We start from the raw sequence: 12,627 nt of genomic DNA, 5'->3' as shown, positions 1-12,627 counted from the left end.
AAATGAAAATAGAAGCAATAATGAAAACAAAAACTGAGGGAATCCTAATGACAGCAATCCTAGGGAATTGAACAGGAACAAAAAATGCAAGCTTTCAGGAATATAATACAATAGATGGAAGAGAGATATTCAGGCATAGAAGATAAAATAGAAAAAACCTATAAATGTTGAATCTAAAAGCCATTACACAAACTAAGCAGGAAGTCTGGAATACCATGGAAAGACCTAACTTAAAAGTGATAGAAGTTGGCAAAAGTGAAGTATTCCAGTCGCAAGGCACAGAAAATGTTTTCAACAAAACCATACAAGAAAAGTTTCTCAATATAAAGAAAAATGCCCATAAGCATACAAACACGTTTAGACTGGGTCAGAAAAGAAAATCCTTCTGCCACATCATAATCAAAATGGAAAATCTGAGGAAAAAAGAAAGAATATTAAAAGAAGTGAGGGATAATTTTAAAGTAACATCAAAAAGGAGGCCAATAAGAATTACAGCTAATTTTACAAATATTCTAAATGCTAAAGGGTCTGGTCAGACACCTTACATCCTCTTAATACAATACAAAACAAAACAAAACAAAAACACAGATGCCACAGAGACTAATATTCCTAATCAAATTCTCAATCACCATAGATGGAGAAAATGAGAAATTTAAAGACAAGTACAAATTCAAACAATAACTATCCACAATCCAAGTCCCACATAAAAATTAGAAAAAAGTACAACCCAAGGAAGACAATTTCTTTAAGAAGGCAACTAATTTTAGGAACTTCCTCTTAGTACTACTATTACTGTGCCCCATAAAATTGGGTATGTTGTGCCTTCCTTTTCAGTGAGTTCTAGAAAGACTTAATTTCTTTCTTTGTTTTTCCGTGACGCAGAGATTCAAGGAAACACAGGAAATAAGCAACTCCATACCATGGAAAACAAGGGAAACACCCACAAATACACATACATAAATACACCCAAGTATATTAACCATGATGCCTCTGCAATATTTATTGATGAGCCAAGACTTTAAATGTCAGTAGAAAGACCAGTACTTTCAAAAATGGTATGATATCTGCATATGAATAAATATATTAAGACATCTTTTGGTTTTTTATAATGGATTGGATCGTATAGCAACCTTACAAGCAGTATTGATATTTTTATATGTCACTTATCAAAACAGATCCTTCTCTGTGAACAGCAACACAACTATCTTCACATAAAAGTGTAGGAAAGGGCAGGTTCATCATGATGGAATGAATCTGGCCTTTAGAAATGTTTCCGAAAACTACATTGAAGGCACAGCTGAGTATCTGACCTAACTGTTGAACAAGGACATTAATTTGAGCATATATACCAATAAAGTAACTCAAATGGTTACTAATATTAAGAAAATACCCTTCCCTATAAAGAACCTAGATATAGATGGCTGTAAATTGAATATTACCTAAATCTCTTTAAGCATGTTTTTTTTCTAACTCCACAAATTAACTTTCCGATAATAGATAAAAGCCTATACTGAACAAAATAAGAAAATCTGGATGAATGCACAATTTTGTAAACAGATACCAAGTACCAAAGTTAAAACAGAACAGATAAACAATCTAAATATTCACACAAGCCCTAAAGAAATAGAAGCAGTAATGAAAAGTCTCCTAACCAAAAAAATCCAAGGACCAGTCAGATGTGATAAAGAATTCTATCAGACCTTCAAAGAATACCAATATATATCAAACTAGTCCACAAAATAGAAAGATAGGGAACAATACCCAGTTCAATTCATGATGTCACCATAAATACACAAGAACCAACAAAGAAGAAGAACTACAGACCAATTTTTCATATGAATATCAATGCAAAAAATATTCAATAAAGTTCTAAAAAACCTATTCTGAGAACATACATAACGATCAATTAAGCTTCTTCCCAGGGATGTAGGGATGATTCTACATGTGGAAATCCATCAACACTATCCACTATATAAACAAACTCTTAGTAAAAAAACTAAATACTCCTCTCATTAGATGCTGAGAAAGCATTTGATAAAATTCAACACCCATTCATGATCAAAGTTTTGGAAAGAACAGTAACGCAAGCCCATATCTAAATATAGTAAAAGCAATATACACCAAAACAGTAGCCCACACCAAACTAAATGAAGAGAAACTTGAAGGAATCCACTAAAATCAGGGAGTAGACAAGGATTCCCCCTCTCTCCCTACTTACCCAATATAGGGCTCAAATTTCTAGAAAGAGCATATAGACAACAAAAAAGGAGCTAAATGCATCCAGTGAGGAAAAGACAGCATTTAACAAATGGAGTGTTTCAACTAGAACTAAACATGTAGAATACTGCAAATTGATCCATTTTTATTGCTTTGTACAAAGCTTAAGACCAAGTGGCTCAAAGACCTCCACATAAAACCAGATACACTGATGCTAAAAGAAGAGATTGTGGAGCCTTATGTTTTCTGCCTCTGCCTGGAACTCACCCATTTCCACAGCTTTCTGTACCCAGATCCAGTGAGGGAGAACTTTCTGCTTCTGACAACGTTGACCCTGTGACAGAGCTCTCTGTACCCGGATGCCACTGGAAGAAAGGTGGTCTCCAAGAGTGCTCACACACAGGCTTACAGGAGGGTCAAGCAACTGTCAGAAACAGCAAGAACAGCTAACACCAGATATAACGAGATGCTGAGAGGTCAGAGTAGGAACCTAAGTAACAAAACCAAGGCTACTTGGCACCATCAGAGACCAGTTCTCCAACTAAACCAAATGCTGTATATCCCAATACAACAAGAAAACCAAGATTTGTGTTTATATTCACATCTCATGAGGATGATAGAGGACTGTAAGAAGGACATAAATAGTCCCCTCTAAGAAATACAGGGGAACATAGGTAAACAAATGAAATCCTTAAAGAGAACACATAATAACATCTTAAGGACAAAACACAAACCCAATCAAAAAACATGAAGGAACTGAACAAACAGTCCAGGAATCAAAAATGGAAATAGAAACAATAAAGAAATCACATAGACAGACAACCTTGGAATTAGAAAAACTAGGAAAGAGATCAGGAGTCATAGATACAACCATTAACAACAGAATACAAGAGATAGAACAGAGAATCTCAGAGGCAAAAGAAACCAGAGAAAACATTGAAACAACTGGCAAAGAAAATGTAAAAGTTAAAAAGCACATTACCCAAAACAAAAAGGAAATCCAGGACACAATGAGAAGATCAAACAATAGGATAAGTGGTAAAGAAAAGAGAGAAGACTCCCATATTAAAGGGACAGAAAAATATGTTCAACAAAATTATAGAAGAAAACTTCCCTAAGCTAAAGAAAGTAATTCCCACAAACATACAAAAAGCCAACAGAACTCCAAATAGATTGGACAAGAAAAGAAATTTAAGGCCCAGAAATGAGTTCACAAACCTACAGTCAGTTGATCTTTCACAAATGTGCTAAAACCATGCAGTACAAATCTCAAGTCCACATGCATCAAGGACATCCAAATAAAACCAGATACACTCAAACTAATAGAAGAAAAAGTGGGGAAGAATCTTGAACACTTGGGCACTGGAGAAAATTCCCAAAGAGAACACCGATGGCTTATGCTCTTAGATCAAAAATAAACAAATGGAACTTCATAAAATTGCACAGCTTCTATAAGGCAAAGTACACTGTCATTAGGACAAAATGGCAACCAACAGATTAGGAAAATATCTTAACCAATCCTACATCCAATAGAAGACTAACATCCGATATATACAAGGAACACAAGAGGTCACATTCCAGACAATCAAATCAACCTATTAAAAATGGGGGATGACCTAAACAAAGAATTTTCAACCAAAGAATATCCAATGGCCAAAAAGCACCTAAAGAATTGTTCAACATCCTTATTTATCAGGGAAATGCAAATCAATAGAAACCTGGGATTACACCTCACACCAATCATGATGGTTAAGATAAAAAACTCAGGTGAGAAAAGATGCTGGTGAGGATGTGGAGAAAGAGGAACACTCCTCCATTGTTCGTGGGATTGCAAGCTTGTACTATATCTGGAATATTCTGTATATTTTTCATCTTTATTAATTTGGGTATTTCTTATTTCGATTTTTATTCACTTTTCTGGTTTCCGGGCCAACATCCCCCTAATCCTCCGACTCCCCTTCTCTTCGGGTGTTCCACTCCCCATCCTCCACCCATTACAATCCTCCCCCCAACAATCACGTTCACTGGGGGTTCAGTCTTGGCAAGATCAAGGGCTTCCCCTTCTACTGGTGCTCTTACTAGACTATTCATTGATACCTATGAGGTTGCAGCCCAGGGTCACTCCAGGTATATGCTTTGGGTACTGGCTTAGTCCCTGGAAGCTCTGGTTGGTTGACATTGTTGTTCATATGAGGTCTCACGCCCCTTCAAGCTCTTTCAGTCCTTTCTATTTTCCTTCAACGGGGGTCCCGTTCTCAGTTCAGTAGTTTAATGATGGCATTTGCCTATGTATTTGCTGTACTCTGCCTGTGTCTCTCAGGAGAGATCTACATCCAGTTCCTGTCAAACTGTGCTTCTTTGCGCAATCCATCTTATCTAGTGTGGTGGCTGTATATTTATGGGCTACATGCAGGGTAGCCTCTGAATGGGCGTTCCTTTTGCCTCTGTTCTAAACTTTGCCTCCCTATTCCCTCACAAGGGTATTCTTGTTCCACTTTTAAAGAAGGAGTGAAGCATTCCCATTTTCGTCATCCTTCTTGAGTTCCATGTGTTCTGTGCATTAGGGTGATTAGAGCATTTGGGCTAATATCCACTTATCAATGAGTGTATACCATATGTGTTTTTCTGTGATTAGTTTACCTCACACCAGGATGATATTTTCCAGTTCCATCCATTTGACTATGAATTTCATAAAGTCATTTTTTGATAGCTGAGTAATATTCCATTGTGTAGATGTACCACATTTTCTTTATCAATTCCTCTGTTGAAGGGCATCTGGGTTCTTTCCAGTTCTGTTTGTTATAAATAAAGCTGCAATGAACATAGTGGACCATGTGCTTTGTTTTATTTTGGGGCATCTACTGGGTATATGCCAAAGAGAGGTATAGCTGGGTCCTCAGGTAGTTCAATGTCCAATTTTCTGAGGACCCTCCAGTCTGCTTTCTAGAATGGTTGTACCAGTCTGCAATCCCACCAACAATGGAGGAATGTACCTCTTTCTCCACATCCTCCCCAGCATTTGCAGTCTCAGGAGTTTTTGATCTTATCCATTCCCAGTAGTATGAGGTAAAATCTCAGGGTTGTTTCAGTTTGCATTTCCCTTGTGACTAAGGATGTTGAACATTTCTTTAGGTCCTTCTCAGTCATTCTGCATTCCTCTGCTGTTTATTCTTTATTTAGTTCTGCACCCCATTTTTAATAGGGTTATTTGTCTCCCTGCAGTCTAACTTCATGAGATCTTTGTATATTTTGGATATAAGCCCTCTATCAATTATAGGATTAGTAAAGATCTTTTCCCAATCTGTTGGTTGCTGTTTTGTCCTAACAACAGTGTCCTTTGCCTTACAGAAGCTTTGCAGTTTTATTTGATCCCATTTGTAGATTCTTGATCTTAGAGCATGAGCCATTGGTGTTTTGTTCAGGAAATTTTCTCCAGTGCCCATGTGTTCCAGATTCTTCCTCACTTTTCCTTTTATTAGTTATCTGGTTTGATGTGGAGGTCCTTGATCAACTTGGACTTAAGCTTTGTACAGGGTGATAAGCATGGATTGATCTTCATTCTTCTACATGCTGATCTTCTGTTGAAACAGCACCATTTGCTGAAAAAGATATCTTTTTTACTTTGTACGGTTTTGGCTCCTTTGTAAAAAATCGAGTGACCATAGGTGTGTGAGTTCATTTCTGGGTCTTCAATTCTAATCCACTACTCTATCTGTCTGTCTCAGTACCAATACCATGCAGTTTTTTATCACTATTGCTCTGTGATATTGCTTGTGTTCAGGGTTAGTGATTCCCCAGGAAGTCCTTTTATTGTTGAGGATAGTTGTAGCTATCATAGGTTTTTTGTTATTCCAGATGAATTTGCAAATTGTTCTGTCTAACTCTCTTAAGAATTGGATTGGTATTTTGATGGGGAGTTCATTGAATCTGTACATCGCTTTTGGTGAAATGGCCATTTTTACTATATTAATCCTACAAATCCATGAGCATGGGAAATCTTTCCATCTTCTGAGATCTTCTTCAATTTCTTCAGAGGCTTGAAGTTCTTATCATACAGATATTTCACTTGCTTGGTTAGAGTCACTCTGAGGTATTTTACATTATTTGGGACTATTATGAAGGGTGTTGTTTCACTAATTTCTTTTCGGCCTGTTTCTCTTTTGTACAGAGGAAGGCTACTGATTTATTTGATTTAATTTTATACCCTGCCACTTTGCTGAAGGTGTTTATCAAATTTAGTAGTTCTCTGGTGGAACTTTTGGGATCACTTAAATAAACTATCACATCATCTGCGAATATTGATATTTTGACTTCTTCTTTTCCAATTGTACCCATTTGATCTCCTTCTGTTGTCTGATTGCACTGGCTAGAACTTCAAGAACTATATTGAATAAGTAGGGAGAGAGTGGGAAGCCTTGTCTAGTCCCTGATTTTAGCGGGATTGCTTGAAGTTTCTTTCCATTTGGTTTTGGATTAGCTACTGGTTTGCTGCATATGGCTTTTACTATGTTTATGTATGGGCTTTTAATTCCTATTCTTTCCAGGACTTTTATCATGCAGGGGCGTTGAATTGTGTCAAATTCTTTCTCAGCATCTAATGAAATGACCATGTGGTTTTAATCTTTCAGTTTCTTTTAAATTGGGTAACGTTGATGGTATTCCATATATTAAACCATCCCTGCATACGTGGGATGAAGCATACTTGATCATGGTCAATGATTGTTTTGATATGCTCTTGGATTCGGTTTGCAAGAATTTTATTGAGTATATTTGCAACGATATTAATAAGAGAAATTTGTCTGAAGTCTCTTTCTTTGTTGGGTCTCTGTGTGCATAGCAGTAATTGTAGCTTCATAGAAGGAATTTGGTAGCTCTCCATCTGTTTCAATTTTGTGGAATAGTTTGGATAGTATTGGTATGAAGTCTTCTATGAAGGTCTGAAAGAATTCTGCCCTGAACCTATCTGGACCTGGGCTTTTTGTGGTTGGGAGATCTTTAGTGACTGCTTCTATTTCTTTAGGAGTTATGGGGTTGTTTAAATTGTTTATCTGTTCCTAATTTAACTTTGGTACCTGGTATCTGTCTAAAAAATTGTCCATTTCCTGCAGATTTTCAAGTTTTGTTGAATATAGGTTTTGTAGTAGGATCTAATGATTTTTTGAATATCCTCTGATCCTGTAGTTATATCTACCTTTTCATTCTGATTTTGTTAATTTGGACAAACTCTCTGTGTCCTCTCATTAGTCTGGCTAAGTGTTTATCTATCTTGTTGATTTTCTCAAAGAACCAACTCTTGGTTCCTTTGTTTCTTTGTATAGTCCGTTTTGTTTCTACTTGGTTGATTTCAGCTCTGAGTTTGATTATTTCCTGCCTTCTACTCCTCCTGGGTGCATTTGCTTCTTTTTGTTCTAGTACTTTTAGGTGTGATGTCAAGCTGTTGTTATGTGCTCTCTCCTGTTTCTTTATGCAGGCACTCAGAGCTATGAGTGTTCTTCTTAGCACAGCTTTCATTGTGTCCCATAAATTTGGGTATTTCATACCTTCATTTTCATTAAATTCTAAGACATCTTTAATTTCTTTCCTTATTTCTTCCCTGACCAGGTTATCATTGAGTAGTGCGTTGTTCAACTTCCATGCATATGTGGGTGTTCTTCCCTTATTGTTATCGAAGATCAGCTTTAGCACGTGGTGGAGAGATAGGACACATTGCATTATTTCAATCTTTCTGTATCTATTGAGGCTTGTTTTATGACTAATTATATGGTCAATTTTGGAGAAAGTACAATGAGGTGCTGAGAAGAATGTATATCCTTTTGTTTTAGGATAGAATGTTCTATAATTATCTGTTAAGTCCATTTGGTTCATGACTTCTCTTAGTCTGCCTATGTCTCTGTTTAATTTTTGTTTCCATGTTCTGTCCATTGATGAGAGTTGGGTGTTGAAATCTCCTACCATTATTCTGTGAGGTGCAATGTGTGCATTGATATTTAGTAAGGTTTCTTTTATATATGTAGGTGCCCTTGTATTTGGAGCATAGACAATTAGGATTGAGATTTCATCTTGGTGGATTTGTCCTTTAATGAATATGAAGTGTCTTTCCTTATCTTTTTTGATGACTTTTGGTTGGAAATCGATTTTTTTTTTGAGCTGCTCTTTGCCGGGTGTGTTTTTTTTTTTTTTTTTTTTTTTTTTTTTTATTAACTTGAGTATTTCTTATATACATTTCAAGTGTTATTCCCTTTCCCGGTTTCCGGGCAAACATCCCCCTCCCCCCTCCCCTTCCTTATGGGTGTTCCCCTCCCAACCCTCCCCCCATTGCCGCCCTCCCCCCATAGTCTAGTTCACTGGGGGTTCAGTCTTAGCAGGACCCAGGGCTTCCCCTTCCACTGGTGCTCTTACTAGAATATTCATTGCTACCTATGGGGTCAGAGTCCAGGGTCAGTCCATGTATAGTATTTAGGTAGTGGCTTAGTCCCTGGAAGCTCTGGTTGCTTGACATTGTTGTACTTTTGGGGTCTCGAGCCCCTTCAAGCTCTTCCAGTTCTTTCTCTGATTCCTTCAACGGGGGACCTATTCTCAGTTCAGTGGTTTGCTGCTGGCATTCGCCTCTGTATTTGCTGTATTCTGGCTGTGTCTCTCAGGAGCGATCTACATCCGGCTCCTGTCGGTCTGCACTTCTTTGCTTCATCCATCTTGTCTAATTGGGTGGCTGTATATGTATGGGCCACATGTGGGGCAGGCTCCAAATGGGTGTTCCTTCAGTCTCTGTTTTAATCTTTGCCTCTCCCTTCCCTGCCAAGGGTATTCTTTTTCGTCATTTAAAGAAGGAGTGAAGCATTCACATTTTGATCATCCGTCTTGAGTTTCATTTGTTCTAGGGATCTAGGGTAATTCAACCATTTGAGCTAAAAGCCACTTATCAATGAGTGCATACCATGTATGTCTTTCTGTGATTGGGTTAGCTCACTCAGGATGATATTTTCCAGTTCCAACCATTTGCCTACAAATTTCATAACCTCGTTGTTTTTGATAGCTGAGTAATATTCCATTGTGTAGAAGTAACACATTTTCTGTATCCATTCCTCTGTTGAAGGGCATCTGGGTTCTTTCCATTTTCTGGCTATTATAAATAAGGCTGCGATGAACATAGTGGAGCACGTGTCTCTTTTATATGTTGAGGCACCTTTTGGGTATATGCCCAAGAGAGGTATAGCTGGATCCTCAGGCAGTTCAATGTCCAATTTTCTGAGGAACCTCCAGACTGATTTCCAGAATGGTTTTACCAGTCTGCAATCCCACCAACAATGGAGGAGTGTTCCTCTTTCTCCACATCCTCGCCAGCATCTGCTGTCACCTGAGTTTTTGATCTTAGCCATTCTCACTGGTGTGAGGTGAAATCTCAGGGTTGTTTTGATTTGCATTTCCCTTATGACTAAAGATGTTGAACATTTCTTTAGGTGTTTCTCAGCCATTCGGCATTCCTCAGCTGTGAATTCTTTGTTTATCTCTGAGCCCCATTTTTTAATAGGGTTATTTGTTTCCCTGCGGTCTAACTTCTTGAGTTCTTTGTATATTTTGGATATAAGGCCTCTATCTGTTGTAGGATTGGTAAAGATCTTTTCCCAATCTGTTGGTTGCCGTTTTGTCCTAACCACCGTGTCCTTTGCCTTACAGAAGCTTTGCAGTTTTATGAGATCCCATTTGTCGATTCTTGATCTTAGAGCATAAGCCATTGGTGTTTTGTTCAGGAAATTTTTTCCAGTGCCCATGTGTTCCAGATGCTTCCCTAGTTTTTCTTCTATTAGTTTGAGTGTGTCTGGTTTGATGTGGAGGTCCTTGATCCACTTGGACTTAAGCTTTGTACAGGGTGATAAGGATGGATCGATCTGCATTCTTCTACATGTTGCCCTCCAGTTGAACCAGCACCATTTGCTGAAAATGCTATCTTTTTTCCATTGGATGGTTTTGGCTCCTTTGTCAAAAATCAAGTGACCATAGGTATGTGGGTTCATTTCTGGGTCTTCAATTCTATTCCATTGGTCTATCTGTCTGTCTCTGTACCAATACCATGCAGTTTTTATCACTATTGCTCTGTAATACTGCTTGAGTTCAGGGATAGTGATTCCCCCTGAAGTCCTTTTATTGTTGAGGATAGCTTTAGCTATCCTGGGTTTTTTGTTATTCCAGATGAATTTGCAAATTGATCTGTCTAACTCTTTGAAGAATTGGATTGGTATTTTGATGGGGATTGCATTGAATCTGTAGATTGCTTTTGGTAAAATGGCCATTTTTACTATATTAATCCTGCCAATCCATGAGCATGGGAGATCTTTCCATCTTCGGAGGTCTTCTTCAATTTCTTTCCTCAGTGTCTTGAAGTTCTTATTGTACAGATCTTTTACTTGCTTGGTTAAAGTCACACCGAGGTACTTTATATTATTTGGGTCTATTATGAAGGGTGTCATTTCTCTAATTTCTTTCTCAGCGTGTTTCTCTTTTGTATAGAGGAAGGCAAATGATTTATTTGAGTTAATTTTATACCCAGCCACTTTGGTGAAGTTGTTTATCAGCTTTAGTAGTTCTCTGGTGGAACTTTTGGGATCACTTAAATATACTATCATGTCATCTGCAAATAGTGATATTTTGACTTCTTCTTTTCCGATCTGTATCCCCTTGATCTCCTTTTGTTGTCTGATTGCTCTGGCTAGAACTTCAAGAACTATATTGAATGAGTAGGGAGAGAGTGGGCAGCCTTGTCTAGTCCCTGATTTTAGTGGGATTGCTTCAAGTTTCTCTCCATTTAGTTTAATGTTAGCAACTGATTTGCTGTATATGGCTTTTACTATGTTTAGGTATGGGCCTTAAATTCCTATTCTTTCCAGGTCTTTTATCATGAAGGGGTGTTGAATTTTGTCAAATGCTTTCTCAGCATCTAATGAAATTATCATGTGGTTCTGTTCTTTCAGTTTGTTTATATAATGGATCACGTTGATGGTTTTCCTTATATTAAACCATCCCTGCATGCCTGGGATGAAGCCTACTTGATCATGTTGGATGATTGTTTTGATGTGCTCTTGGATTCGGTTTGCCAGAATTTTATTGAGTATTTTTGCGTCGATATTCATAAGGGAAATTGGTCTGAAGTTCTCTTTCTTTGTTGTGTCTTTGTGTGGTTTAGGTATAAGAGTAATTGTGGCTTCGTAGAAGGAATTCGGTAGTGCTCCATCTGTTTCAATTTTGTGGAATAGTTTGGATAATATTGGTATGAGGTCTTCTATGAAGGTTTGATAGAATTCTGCACTAAACCCGTGTGGACCTGGGCTCTTTTTGGTTGGGAGACCTTTAATGACTGCTTCTATTTCCTTAGGAGTTATGGGGTTGTTTAACTGGTTTATCTGTTCCTGATTTAACTTCGATACCTGGTATCTGTCTAGGAAATTGTCCATTTCCTGAACATTTTCAAGTTTTGTTGAATATAGGCTTTTATAGTAATATCTGATGATTTTTTGAATTTCCTCTGAATCTGTAGTTATGTCTCCCTTTTCATTTCTGATTTTGTTAATTTGGACGCACTCTCTGTGTCCTCTCATTAGTCTGGATAAGGGTTTATCTATCTTGTTGATTTTCTCAAAGAACCAACTTTTGGTTCTGTTGATTCTTTCTATGGTCCTTTTTGTTTCTACTTGGTTGATTTCAGCTCTGAGTTTGATTATTTCCTGCCTTCTACTCCTCCTGGGTGTATTTGCTTCTTTTTGTTCTAGAGCTTTTAGGTGTGCTGTCAAGCTGCTGACATATGCTCTTTCCTGTTTCTTTCTGCAGGCACTCAGCGCTATGAGTTTTCTTCTTAGCACAGCTTTCATTGTGCCCCATAAGTTTGGGTATGTTATACCTTCATTTTCATTAAATTCTAAAAAGTCTTTAATTTCTTTCTTTATTTCTTCCTTGACCAGGTTATCATTGAGTAGAGCGTTGTTCAATTTCCACGTATATGTGGGCATTCTTCCCTTATTGTGATTGAAGACCAGTTTTAGGCCGTGGTGGTCCGATAGCACGCATGGGTTTATTTCTATCTTTCTGTACCTGTTGAGGCCCGTTTTTTGACCAATTATATGGTCAATTTTGGAGAAAGTACCATGAGGAGCTGAGAAGAAGATATATCCTTTTGCTTTAGGATAGAATGTTCTATAAATATCCGTTAAGTCCATTTGGCTCATGACTTCTCTTAGTCTGTCGACATCACTGTTTAATTTCTGTTTCCATGATCTGTCCATTGATGAGAGTGGGGTGTTGAAATCTCCCACTATTATTGTGTGAGGTGCAATGTGTGTTTTGAGCTTTAGTAAGGTTTCTTTTACGTATGTAGGTGCCCTTGTATTTGGGGCATAGATATTTAGGATTGAGAGTTCATCT

This window comes from Rattus norvegicus, chromosome 3, assembly GCF_021556685.1.
Source record: "Rattus norvegicus strain SHRSP/BbbUtx chromosome 3, alternate assembly SHRSP_T2T, whole genome shotgun sequence".
NCBI lineage: Eukaryota > Metazoa > Chordata > Mammalia > Rodentia > Muridae > Rattus > Rattus norvegicus.
Note: the sequence above shows the minus strand (reverse complement) of the source record.